Genomic DNA, 14,303 nt, shown 5'->3' on the forward strand with positions numbered 1-14,303 from the left:
GCACATGAATAAATCGTAGTACTGTGTGTCGGTGTCACACTAAGTGCTTAGAGAACCCTGAGACGGAAAGCAGACTAGGGCTGGAAAGAGAAAAGCACCCTGCCATGAAGGACAGTCCTGTTTAAGAATACTCAGACTGACAAATGTTGGCAAAAAGAGTAATAAAGCACAAATGAAATTGTGTAGATGGGGTACTCTCTGATACTTAGTAGCTTCCTTATTCTCACCCAACTTAGACTCGCTCAGTTTCAACCCCCTGCAACTCTGGGTAGAGCATGTTTTCCCTGAGACACTTTCTCTAAGGTGGGCCCTCACTGTACTGGGGGAGTTACCCACACTAAGCTTAGTCTCACAATAACATGGGCACCGGTAGCTCTTGTAGCAAAATGATCACTCTTTATTTACGCAGTACATAGTAAGTTATACATAGTAAGTTAGGTTGAAAAGGCACGTCTATCAAGTTCAACCTCATAACTTTTTTTAATCTGCCAGTTGATACAGAGGAAGGCAAAAAAACTCCATCTGAAACCTCTCCAGAAAAAATTCCTTCCTGATTCCAAAATGGAGCAGTCCTTGGATCAACTTGGACTATGAGCTATCTCCCATAACCCTGTATTCCATCACTTGCTAAACACCATCCAACCCCTTCTTAAAGCTATCTAATGTATCAGCCTGTACCACTGATTCAGGGAGACAATTCCACATCTTCACAGCTCTCACTGTAACAAACCCCTTCCGAATATTTAGGTGGAACCTCTTTTCTTCTAATCGGAATGGGTGACCTTGTGTCAGCTGGAAAGACCTACTGGTAAATAAAGCATTAGAGAGATTATTATATGATCCCCTTATATATTTATACTAGTTATCATATCACCCCTTATGCGCCTCTTCTCCAGCATGAACAACCCCAACTTGGCCAGTCTTTCCTCATAACTGAAATTTTCCATACCTTTTACCAGCTTAGTCGCCCTTCTCTGTACCCTCTCTGATACAATAATGTCCTGTTTGAGTGATGGAGACCAAAACTGTACGGCATATACTAGATGAGGCCTTACCAGTGCTCTATAAAGTGGATGAACGACCCCTTCCTGTTGTAAATCAATGCACTTGCCCTTGATGCTGCTGACTGGCATTGCTTGCTACAGCCAACAGCTACATCTACAAGGACTTCAAGGTCCTTTTCCATAATGGATTTGCCTAGTGCAGTCCCATTAAGGGTATAAGTGGCTTGGATATTTTTACATCCCAGAAATGCTGGAATTTCCTGGATCTTTCACAATCTCTTTGGTTGTATTGCTCAGATGGTTCATTCATCAATCATTTTATAAATTCTTCAGACAATGTTATACAATGTCACTTATAGATGTTACACATTTGCAGACACTTATCGGTTGCTCACAGATTGGTGAACTAGGCCCCAGCGTTAGCTAACACTAGGAATCTCCTATTCCTGAGAATATCCACTTGAGTCCATATACTGACAGGTGACACCCAGGGTACTAACACTTCTGGTCACTTGAAGCTTCAGACTCCCCTAGCTACACTGATCCTGTCTCTCACCTAGAGTGAGCTGTTACAAATCTCCAACTGTGGTCTACCTCCACCTCAAGCTCTTATGGGTACTCCCCTTTTTAAAGGGCAACTTGGCACCACTGGCCAGAAACTGCCAGGGCTGAGTCTGCCCCTATATAAGCCCTACCCTCTTCACATCCTGTGCTTGAGCATTGGCCCAACTAATGTTGGAGCTCTGTGGCCAAGTCCCTAGCTCCTGCTCATGTGCTCTTGCCCCTTCTACTCCTAGTTTCCAGCTCTGTATGCTTCTTCTCCTAATTTCCAGCTTTGTCTGGTTCTGCTCCTAGATTCCAGTCCTGTCTGGCTATGCTATCCCATTCCTGTTCCAGTCCTGGCTTGTTCTGCATCCCATTGCTCCTCCAGTCCTGTTTGGTTCTGCTCTCCATTCCAGTTCCAGTTCTCCCTCTGTCTGTTCTTTGCCCACACCATCCCGCTCCTGCCAGTCCTTGCCTCTTTAATTTGGGATCTGTGAAAAGACAATATTCAGAAAATAACAGGGAGAAATATGCTGTCAGAGTTAATGACATTCATATATTATAGATCAAGGACAGATTTCTAACTTTAGACAACATACAGAAATGCTGGGTCTAATGGAACTTTAAAGCAATCTATTTATATATTTTACATCAATAATTTCACACACTAATTTCAAATCCCAAACGCAAAGGCATGCACAGACCAGAGTCTGCTGATCTTTAATTGAAAAAAAACTTGACCCCAGAGAAGGGAATTCCACAATTCTCAACAACAAGACCTCCGAGACCGGTGGCCTCTTCCTGTCGCTACTGAAATTGTTATACTATACTTATATTTTCCATTTATTCTCTATAAGCAGCCACAATGGGTACTATGGTCAGGTGTTATGGTTGGTAATATAGCATTTTAAACACAAGTTTAAATGTCTAATCTGAGGTTACATTAAAATAAGGCGCATCAGTTGCAACTGAGAGGGGGACGCTAAGAATGTTTTTTCAAAGAATGTAAGTGAAAAAGAGACAGTCTGGGGCAATGGTTATACCTATGACATCAGCAAAATTAAATTCTATTTTACATGGCAAAGATCCCATTCCTTCTCCGGCTCCATGGTGTATTGGGGTGCCACCCGCACTACAGACACTGCATTGTTATATTACACACAACTTTCTTTTATATTCTTGTTATTGTTGTGTGCTGCGTCTTTCTCTATTTGTCTTTCACCGCCCCCTCTAGTCCAGGAATACGCTGTGACCCCTTCCCAGTTTACAGTTAGCCGCCATCTTAGGTGTCATTTACTGCCTAACCGACCCTGGTGATAGAAATATCCTCTGATCTACTGGTCTGATCAATGTGAGATTTTCTTTAGTTTTGGAATAAACTACAGTAATATCTGCATACTCGAGTTGGTCCAGTTGAGTTCATCTGTCTGTGGAGACCTGCTGATAACAGTGAGTTGTGTCTTGTAAAGGTCCTGGCCCAGATCTAAGGGAACTATCAGTAAGGACAGTGGGTTGAAACAGTCATATAGATTACATAAAATGAGGTCAAGAGGTCCATGCAGTACATCAGATGGGACACCAAACTTTATATAACCCACAAAGATGCAGCACATTAAATTATAGGGATTCTACATACATAGTCTAGATTAGATCATTGCTCTCCTGTTACCATCAGTCTTCTCTTTGTTCAACACTAACCTAAGACCAGCAATAAAACTGACACTTAATAAACCCTTCATGCCTATTAGAACTCTCACTTGTCCCATGCTAATCTGGTTGCATTTCAGAAGACTTTCCTACCGGATTTAGATAGCATACAGCAAAAAAAAAAAAACATTGTTAACATTATTAACACAATCACCTGAGGAAGGATCTTTGATCCAAAACATGTAGTGCATTTTCTAATAAAGGTGTCACTGGTTGATTGATACGGTTCTCCAGAGTGATACTGTTATCAATTCATACAGCAAGAAAACTCTGTTATAGCCTTAGCTGAGATTAGCTGAGATTCGAGCCAGGAAAATATGGGTTTCTAGCTCTTTACATTAGCATCTAGGCCGGGTGAGTAGCTAGCAAGTTTGCTCATCTTACATAACCTGGCCTTTCCTATCATGTCCTACCATACTTACTGGTTGGATAGGGTCAGCTAATTAGGGCTAATCCTGCCCTATTTAAGGCCAGTCCTCCTCACTTTCTGTGCCTCGGCATTGGCCTACAGTATGTACTGGAGCACTGTGGCTTGTCCCTTGCTCTGGCTCTTGTCTCTACTTTGTCTTATTCCTGTCCTGCTGTTTCCTGCTTTAGACCCACAACTTCACCTGTTCTTGCTCTTTAGTCCTGCTCTTGTTCTATTCCTGTTCTAGCCCTGTTCCAATCCAGTCCTAGTCTGGCCACCAATTCTTCACCCACACCATCCTTTCCTGTTAAACCTGTTCTTGACTCTCCATCTGCTCTGTCCTGCTCCATTCTGTCACTGGTTCTGTTCCTATCCTCCCAGACCTTAACTCTTTGTCCTAGTCACTCTGATCTTAAACTCATTCATTCGTCACCCCTTCTTGTCTCCAGTGTGCACAATACCAATTCCTTCCTGAAGGACTCACACCTTCATTTCTATACTAATCCCTTACACAGCACTAGTTACAACACTCAGGTACTACTAATCTAGCTCCAGGTGACAACAACATCCTTCCGACAGCCAAAGAGAATGCTTGGCATTCCAATGCAACAATAGGATTGCAGGCTGTATGTATATAATGACACTTTCTAATACACTAATGTCCTTTATCCTTAATTTACTTCCCCTGTGACACTGGCAAATCCAGTCCAAACTTCCTATAATTCCCTACCCTAAAACTCACTCCAATGAAAATATAGAACACCTGGTTCTACAGAAATAAAATGCAACAGACATCCTGAAATGAATTCATGAAAGCAAATAAGTCTTCACTGTCCTTTTCTACCTTCATTGTGTCAGATTATATTTGATCAAAGACTCTACATAAAAAAGAATTTTAGAAAAAGTTGTGTTTTGTTTGTTTGATCACTACCTTCTATGGTTTTGAACGTGGAAAAAAACACATTATTATGCATTTTAAATCTCTTATAATTAAAGTGCCCTACATTCTGCAAAAATATAGACATGGAAGCTGTTATCCAGAATACTTGAGACCTGGGGTTTTCCGGATTTTTTCATAATAGGATCTTCATACGTTAATTCTACTAGAAAATCATTTGAACATTAAGGGGCAAATTCATCAAAGGTCGACTATCGAGGGTTAATTAACCCTCGATATTCGACTGGGGAATGAAAATCCTTCAACTTCGAATATCGAAGTCGAAGGATTTTGCGCAAATACTTAGATCGAACGATCAATGGAATAATCGTTCGATCTAACGATTAAATCCTTTGAATCGAACGATTTGAAGGATTTTAATCCAACGATCGAAGGATTATCCTTCGACCAAAAAAAGTTAGCCAAGCCTATGGGGACCTTCCCCATAGGCTAACATTGAGTTCGGTAGCTTTTAGGTGGCAAACTAGGGGGTCGAAGTTTTTTCTTAAAGAGACAGTACTTCGACTATCGAATGGTTGAATAGTCAAGCGATTTTTAGTTCGAATCGTTCAATTCGAAGTCAAAGTCGTGGTCGAAGTAGCCCATTCGATGGTCGAAGTAGCCAAAAAAAGCATTTTTTCTTCTATTCCTTCACTCGAACTTAATGAATGGGCCCCTAAATAAACCCAATTGGATTGTTTTGCCTCCAATAAGATTTAATTATATCTTAGTTTAGATCCAGTACAATGTACTATTTTATTATCAGAGAAAAAGGTAATATTTTAAAAAAAAATGGATTATTTAGATAAAATTGAGTCTATGGGAGATGGCCTTTTCATAATTGGCATTTGGCATTGGGTGACAAGGGCATAAGGTAGTTCTTTTGCATCACGTGTATAACTTGCACATCTGAATGTTATGGGATGGGTATGGAGGGAGAGGGTGTCTATGGGTCCCACTGCCTGTCTCCATTTTGGGGTGCAAAGACCCATAGCAATTTCTCAAGGAACATGGCAGGGCATAAAGTGCAAAAACATGGCAAATTGTGCCCATTTCTGCACTTTACACCCTACACATAGTAAAAGGCCCTTTAATATGTCGGCTAGTTAAAATCCCAAATAGAGAAATGCCCCAAACAGGATTTGCTCTGATTCAGAAGAAGTAGAAACCATGTAATTATAATGAATCTTCACACACTTTTAGTTCAAACCTTGTAGTGCTGCCAGCTTGATTAATAATGTTACAAATCACTAGGGGATTTAGGTTCTTTTCAGATTTCTACTCAGCATTGTACTTTACTTCTGTAATTTATCAGGAAGCTTTAGGTTCGTTTTTCTGCACAGAATATGAGGAGAGCGATGACATAAAAGAACAAACAAACAAGCAAAAATAAATAAATTCTATGACGGGTAGAGCAGAATGGAGGAAGGCACATGACTCTTTCAACCACAAGGGTATCCTATAATGGAACACTCTGTTTTGTGGCAAAAACATTCCACCAGATGTGGAGGTTCAATGGAGGGATACTGATGCTCAACAATGAACACTAAACATAATAGTTCTGCAATTGTCTTCATGTTCTGTTTTATGGGAAGGAGCTAACATGTAGTTTCCTTTGAAGAAACAGGTGAAGTGACATATCTTGATAAATATTTAAATTTTCCTTATTTAATAACTGACAACTAAGGTGAGTCACAATGTCTTGGTAAAGGTTGGTTTTGAACCTACATCCTGGCTGGTCCTCAGTAAATCAGCTGTTTCATTTATTGTTACAGTCATGTGCCCACATTGATCTGTGTCCTTATTCTCTTCTTAAATCTTATTCTGTGGGGAGTTAAAGCTCAGTGCTAACACCCAACTGAATTGTTAATACCCCAAAATTAACAAGCATAATACAATGTAATGTGGGCAGCATTTGGTGTTTTCTTTAGGGATCCACCGAATTGGTTCAGTATTCGGCCAGAATTCCCTTTTCAGCAGGATAAGGATTCAGCCGAATCCTTGTGAAAGGCCGAACTGAATTTGAATCTTTAAACTCATCTGACTTTTCGTCACAAAACAAGAAAGTAAATGCATTTTTCCCCTCCCGAAACGCGTCAGGGATCTGATGTTTTTAACAAAGTTGGAATAAAAATGACCTTTTAACCTATATGGATGGAAACGGAGTGCTTGCAACTTTGGAATGACTTACAGGAAAAAATAACTTTTCTAATCACAGTAACTTCATTTTTATTAATACTTTGCCCTCTAATTTCACACTGAGTGACTTTATATGTACGTTTCTGACATACACACTCATTTTAAATGGGTCACTCAACACAGTTGTGCAGTTAACCGCGTCTTGGCACCTCCATATATACAAATAGTGAACGTATGCCATAACTCCTTACGTCCAAGCTGTCTAAAACAATCTAACAATAACACTGGCATACAACCAAGGAAAGCACAAAACAAAGTCATGTATTTAAAAAAAAATGAACAAGCAAACCCTAAAATATACTGTATATATATATATATATATATATATATATATATATATATATATATATATATATATATAGAGATATATATATATATATATACATACACACACACACACACACACTAAGGGGCAGATTTATCAAGAATAGAATTGAAAATTCAAATTTTCAAATTAGAATTTCGAGTCTATTCTAGTGTAATTCGACTAGGGAATAATCCAAATTCGATTTGAGTTTAAAAAAAAAATCGAAATCAAAATTTAGCATGTACTGTCCCTTTTAGAATTCAAATTCAACTATTCACCATCTAAAACCTGCCAAATGTGTGTTTTAGTCGATGGGGGTCCTCCTACAATCAATTTGGAGTTGTTTGGTGAACTTTTGAAAAAAAGTTGCCTGATGAGGAAACTTCCGAAAACGAAGCACTTCAAGTGCCAACTAACCGGCGATTTCGATTCTAGCCAGTGGGGAGGCAGTTCTGGGAGATTAGTCGCCCGAAGAAGAGGCGATTTGTCGCGGGACGACTAATTCTCCCCAAATCTTCTCCTCTGTCTCTGCCATCATAAATAAGTTATTCTTCAGTGGGATGTTACCCTATGGGATATTAATTTACTCAGGTATTTGTAAGCAAGTTCCATGGAGCAATCAACTTTTGTCTGCTTTCTCCTTTGTGCGGTCGCTATGCTCAGTAGAACAAAAAAGTGGCCTTTTCACTGTACTGGGCATGTGTTGGTCTGAGGCAGAAGAAGCAGAAGAAGAGTATTGTTCTGTGATGCTTTCTCGGTATTAAACTAGGCCAGTACAGTTTTCAGGTAAGTGATTATAATTAAATGCACGCCAATGCATTTCACAAATTTTTCAGCAAATCGAAATGGGACAAATTCGCCCATCACTAGTTACTAGATGGGGCAAATATCCTCCTGTCTGTCTGAAAAAAAGTGTAATATATGTATTGTAAAGGAGTAAAATGTATAGAGGTTCTATAATGACCTGGGGAGGTCCAACTTGGCACTTGTGTGTTTAAGTGTGGACAGTACAGCATGCAACTCTTCTCCCAATAATAGATTCCAATGATATATTGTACTATAATTTTAGCCACAGCAGAATATTAACAAAGTGTCTTTTTTATAGCCAAATCCACATTTGCATTCATTCAGCGAATTCTCCCTTTCTGCAGCAATTGTATTCAGAACAATAGGAAATCAGGTTGTTCCATCCCAAATAAACTTGGCAGTTTTAATTATTTGGTTCAGATTTGCTGCTGATGTTAAAGAGGGAAAAAAAGGTTGATTGCAATTTCTTTTCTACATCCAAAGTTGAATGAATATTTGTTGGGGAAGTCATGAAAAATTTATGGATCATTTTGTATGTCCCTGGGCAACAACACCTCAGCAAAAATATTTCCATAAATATAATCTGATACCTCTCATGGTGAGAATTTTATTTAGACATATCTAATTAAGGAAAGGATTATATTTTCCAAAATCCCTTATTGCATAAAATTGTGTTCTAAAAGTAAGGCATCAGGACACTCAGTAGATAGGACAATATATTAAGGCTTGAAATAGCGTTATAGAATAGAACCTAGAGGTCATTTACCGATGGCAGGGTTGGGTGAAATGTGCAAAAAGCAGGTGAAAGACACCATGTTTTTTGAGATTTACACCCAGCCCCAACATCACCACCTCTGACCACAGGTCTTTACACTCCACACTAGTGTTCCCACCATTGATTTAGTGCTGTATGTTAGTTATGTGTGGGTTGAGTTTTCCATGACGGGCCAGAAGTAGTGATGGGCGAATTTATTTGACAGGCATGAATTCCCGGTGAATTTGCGCATTTCATGGCCGGCGAATAAATTTGGCGAAACTGGCACGAAAATTCGCTGGCAAAGTTTTGCGCCCCTTTTGCGAATTTATTATCAAAAATGAGATGCCGGTCCCGTTTCGCTTTTTTTGTGCAAATTCGCCCATCACTAGCCAGAAGCTGGCAGACTGACGTCGACCCGAAGGTCTTTTACTTCGAAGGTAAGTAAATTTGCCCCTATGTTCATGTTATACTACTGTGCTCTACCCCTGGATTATTCCAGTAAAGACCGAGTTCCAATGTTTGTTTTTTTAAAAAAAAAAAGATGGGTCCTAAATTTTTAGAAAAATGGTTTTATTGCTGCACTAGTGATCTGGATACCAGTTCTTTTTAAACAGTTTCTTAAAATTCAAGATGCCTTACAACTGTAACCATGTAGCATACCTCTTTGTAAGTGGGTGAACATCTTGCTATGCTTTTGTCAAAGATATAGTACAACATAATCCAAATTCACAAAGATGCTGCGGTGCTCATTTTGCAAGGTGAAAAAAAGGTAAACCAAGGCTGTTTGTTGACCTTCATAAAACGCTTATCATCGCCTTGGAATAAGGAATGTTGCAGCATCTATGTGTACGTAATGCAGATGTTAAGCAATTAATAACTTCAAGTGCCAGACAGAGTTATTAATTACAGAATGAAACAGTGCTCATTCTGGGATCCCAGCACCAATGCACTAGCCCTCCAAGGTGACCTCTAAGGAATTATTTACTGCCATAAGTCTACCCATGAATCCCTACATTGGTGGATTATGCTGAAGATGCTAAACCAATATACTCCTTACTAGAGCTTCACAATGCCCTACCTTTATCCATTAACCAAGTTCTGCCATGCTTTTTAGGGAAAGCTACCTGACATTTGTGGTCCAGTGGGAATTCACTCATAGCACATGACTCACTCATAGCTTACTCATAGCACATGTCTATACCTGTATGTAGGACAGTTTCTCCTACCCATGTTTATAGACCCTGTCTTCTTATCAAATCCATAGACATATCAGGAAGTTGAAAACCATAGTGTAACTTGGAAGAGTAGAGACATGTTCTATAAAACTTTACTCATGACCTCTCTTTGTGACCCTTGTATGGGGTCCTATTATTTAAAGTACAACCTTTAACATTCGATCAGTTTAAGAAAGTGCACAAGGAAATAATTCATTTCTAGTAAACCATGGTGCCAGGGAACCTGCCCTGGGTATGGGGTGATGTCCCCACTGGTACAGGAAGGTCAGGTTGTGTCCCCCTAATGGCAAAAATTAGCAGTGCTAGTTACTCTAGTTGCCTGGGGCAATGAGAGACCTGGGGTAAGAGAAACGTTTTCGTTGAAGCTGGGGTAGCACTGAAGAGGACTAGCAAATGGTAGTTTACAGCATAAATTTAGTTTATTCTAGGTGTATAAGATAAATAAGGAGGTTGTTACCCTTGGTGTGTTCCACCAGGATAGTTATTCAAGGGTGTAGACTTAAAGGGTGGTTCACTTTCAAGTTAAATTTTTGGGGGTTATGTAATAAAATGTACTAAGTTTGTCCAGGAGCAGTAACTAATGGCAACCAATCAGCAGGTAGCATTTACTGGTCACCTGCTTCAATGCAAAATTGGTTACTATGGTTTAATGTTCCTGGGCAAAATTAGTCCTTGTTGTTACATTTGGGGGTTAGTATGAAACCTTTCAATCGTCTTAATTTTTTATCCTTTTTTTTTATTTATTGTCAATGGGGTTACTGACCTGGTAGCCCATATTGTTCTGTGAGGATACAATTTCATTGCAATTGTTATTTTTTTTATTACTTATCTTTCTAATTAGGTCCTCTCCTATTCATATTCCGGTGTCTCATTCAAACCATAGCCTGGTTGCTAGGGTAATTTGGATCCTAGCACCAATATCGTTTCTGCAATTCCAAAATTGAAGTGCAGCTGAACAAAGAGTTGTAAATTAAAAAAAAAAACACAAATAAAAACATGACATTTAAGGATGAGCAACCCCTTTAACTAATACATCTGTCTGGCATTCAAGATCTTAAAGGAATTGATTGGAGTGACATCTGTGTCATGCCTGTTCCAATATTGTTTCAGATCCAGACAGATTGCTGTGTGTGTATAACCATGTTACATTCAAACTTGGTCTCTTTAGTGCCTTTGGAGTTTAGAGTAACACAGGAACTCCATATAACCCCTCGGAACAGAAGACCATTCAGCAAGGCTGACACCGTCTTTCCTATGTATTTTGGGGATTAAGCTCAGTGCTTTCAGTTCACACTCAATGGATATACACCCCATGTATTACATGATGAAAGATGAACTTGTAATAGAGCACAGTGCCTACAGTAACCCATCTGTCAAAACTCTACAGACCGATCACAATAAAGGTAAGTGATCCGATTATGCTCTCACTCATGTTTAATTACCAGCTGACCTTATGTAAGACCACGGTTGCTGCTGAAATATACAAGAGAGGACGATTGCACTATAAAGTAGTTATGACTTATTAATATTATTAACACATTTTGTGTGTATGGATGTCCTTTATGCATTGCTGAAATATTATTAGAGGTATGGGGCCTGTTATTCACAATGCTTGGCACCTGGGGTTTTCTGGATAATGTGGATCTTCATACCTTAAGTCTACTAGAAAATCATATAAACATTAAATAAACCCAATAGGCTGGTTTTGCTTTCAATAACAATTAATTATATTTTAGTTGGGATCAAGTACAAGGTACTGTTTTATTATTACAGAGAAAAAGGAAATAATTTTTAAACATTTGGATTATTTGGATAAAATAGAGTCTATGGGGCAGATTTACTAAAGGGCGAAGTGGCAAATGCTGGCGACAATTCACTGTTACTTACATCATATTCTGTGAGTGGAAAAAGCATCAAAGTTCACAAAACGCTGGCGTCTTTTTCTTTTTTCAGAGTGATATCCTGCAAAAGTCCTAAAAAAATTTTTTTGGGTAACCAGTTTTCCCCATACATTTTCTAACATATGAAACATTAATTTACCACACATTTACCTTTAAATTTGCCAATACTCCACTTGCGCATCTCTTTAGAAAAGGCGACAGGGCGACGATCCATCGAGCAGCGCTCGATTTCTCCTCCCTGGCTATCTCCTATAGAAGGCAGGGAGGAAAAATTAAGCACCGCACGATGGATTGTCGCCTTTTCTGAAGAGGAGCGCAAGCGGAGTATCGGTAAGTTATTTCTTAATAAAGACTTTGTGAATTTAAATGTGTCTCTGTGGTTTTTTTTTTTTCCGTTATATACAAACGATTTTTTTTTTACATTTTTTATGTTACTGATCCTTTAAGTTTCCCTGGACATGTGTAATTTACGGTGAAAATGTAATGTATTTGCTGCAAACATATAACATAAAGACGTTCCATTCAACTTTAAATTTCCAGCCGTATGCAAATGAACCTGTGCGCAAGACCTTGCTTTGTGCTAGGCAGAAATGAACGCTAGCGCATCTTCACTTTGAATTTCTCACATTGCCGAAGTAATGCTAGCGAAAAGTCGTCAGCTTTCGGCGCCCATGAAAAAACTCTGCATTTTAGTAAATTATTAGTGATGGGCGAATTTATTCACCAGGTGCGAATTTGCGGCGAATTTCCATGTTTCACTGCCGGCAAATAAATTCATGAAATTGCTGCGACACAGTAGAAATTAGCCCATCACTGTAAATTAGCGTTGTCTGAGCGAATTTCCGCCTGTCGAAGTGTAGCGCTGGGTGCAAAGCGGTGGCTGGCAACTTTTTTGCTGGTTAATGAATCTGCCTCTATAGGAGATGGCCTTTCAATAATTCAGAGCTTTCTGGATAATGGTTTTCTGGAAAATGGATCCCATTAACTTTCAGACTGCATATAAAACTTGTCTGCAAGAGATGAAGTCTATTACAATATATTTTCTATGGCTAGTTTTTCACATTGGGGAGTTATTTAATACCCTGACTCTATATTAATGGTGCCAGGTTAAGTCATGTGAATTTGGAGTCATGGAGCACTAGTATAATGCCAATGTTTTTAGATATTAACCAATGATTGGTGCAAATATTAGCTTAGATTCGTAGATCAGCTCTGCACACTGGGCTCACAGGCCCCGTAGCTGGAACACTTTGAGGTGGGTTGACTATCAACATATGTGAAGATGCCGCTGAGCACCACAGGACTCAAAAAGCACAGCTCCGACCTTTTATATGCCTGTATTTCTATTATACAGTATATACCAATCCCCAAAGGAAAAATAGATTCTTTAACCCTGCCTTATAATCCAGGGAAAAGAGTGCACTTTCAAGCAGCAGTCTTTGAAACTCAAATACTCATAAAAAGTAAAAGACAAGCTAATATGATGAATATTAGCTTGTTAAGGTTAGAAATAACCTTAAGACTCTATTACAGGTTATCCGGAAACCCGTTATCAGAACTCTCCACAAGACTTCGATGTAAAAAAATACTTCTTTTTTTTTTCTTTTTCTTTGTAATTATAATACAGTAGCTTGTACTTGATGCCAATTAAGATATAATTAATCCTTATTGGAGGCAAACCAACCCCATTGGGCTTAGTTAAAGGAAATTATACCCCTCAAACAACGCAGGTCTCTATAAAAATATATTGCATAAAACAGCTCATATGTAAAATCCTGCTTTATGTAAAAAAAAAAATTTTCATAATAATATACTTTTTTAGTAGTATGTGCCATTGGGTAATCATAAATAGAAAATTGCCATTTTATCAAATAAGGGCCGCCCCCTGGGCTCGTATAATTCACGGTGCACACAAACAAACCATACATGTTAGGTCACATGAGCCAATTAACAGACAGAGTTGTGTCTTTTGCTTCCACACTTCTTCCTGTTACAGTTAGAGTTGTAGTATTTCTGGTCAGGTGATCTCTGAGGCAGCACAGAGACCATAGAGAAATCAAGGCAAGTGATGTAAGGACAGAGACACACACTGCTATTTCGGGAGATTAGTCGCCCAGCGACAAATCACATCTTCTTCGGGTGACCAATCTCCCCGAACTGACTTCCCGCCAGCTAAAATGTAAATCGCGGCTGGATGGCAATCGGAATGATTTGTTTTCCGAAGTTGCCTTGCGATTTACATTCTAGCCGGTGGGAAGTCAGTTCGGGGAGATTAGTCGCCTCAAGAAGAAGTGGTTTGTCGCAGGGCAACTAATCTCCTGAAATAGCAGCGTGTATCTCTGCCCTTACATCTCTTGACTTGATTTCTCTATGGTCTCTCTGCTGCCCTAAAAGTGCAATATTTACTTAAATATATATACCAGTTTGATTAGATTCTTCAATATGTTACTTAAATTGATATCAACTATCTGTTGCTCAAGTATTCATTTTGGTGGTA

The sequence above is a fragment of the Xenopus laevis genome, chromosome 1L (genome assembly GCF_017654675.1).
Source record: "Xenopus laevis strain J_2021 chromosome 1L, Xenopus_laevis_v10.1, whole genome shotgun sequence".
NCBI lineage: Eukaryota > Metazoa > Chordata > Amphibia > Anura > Pipidae > Xenopus > Xenopus laevis.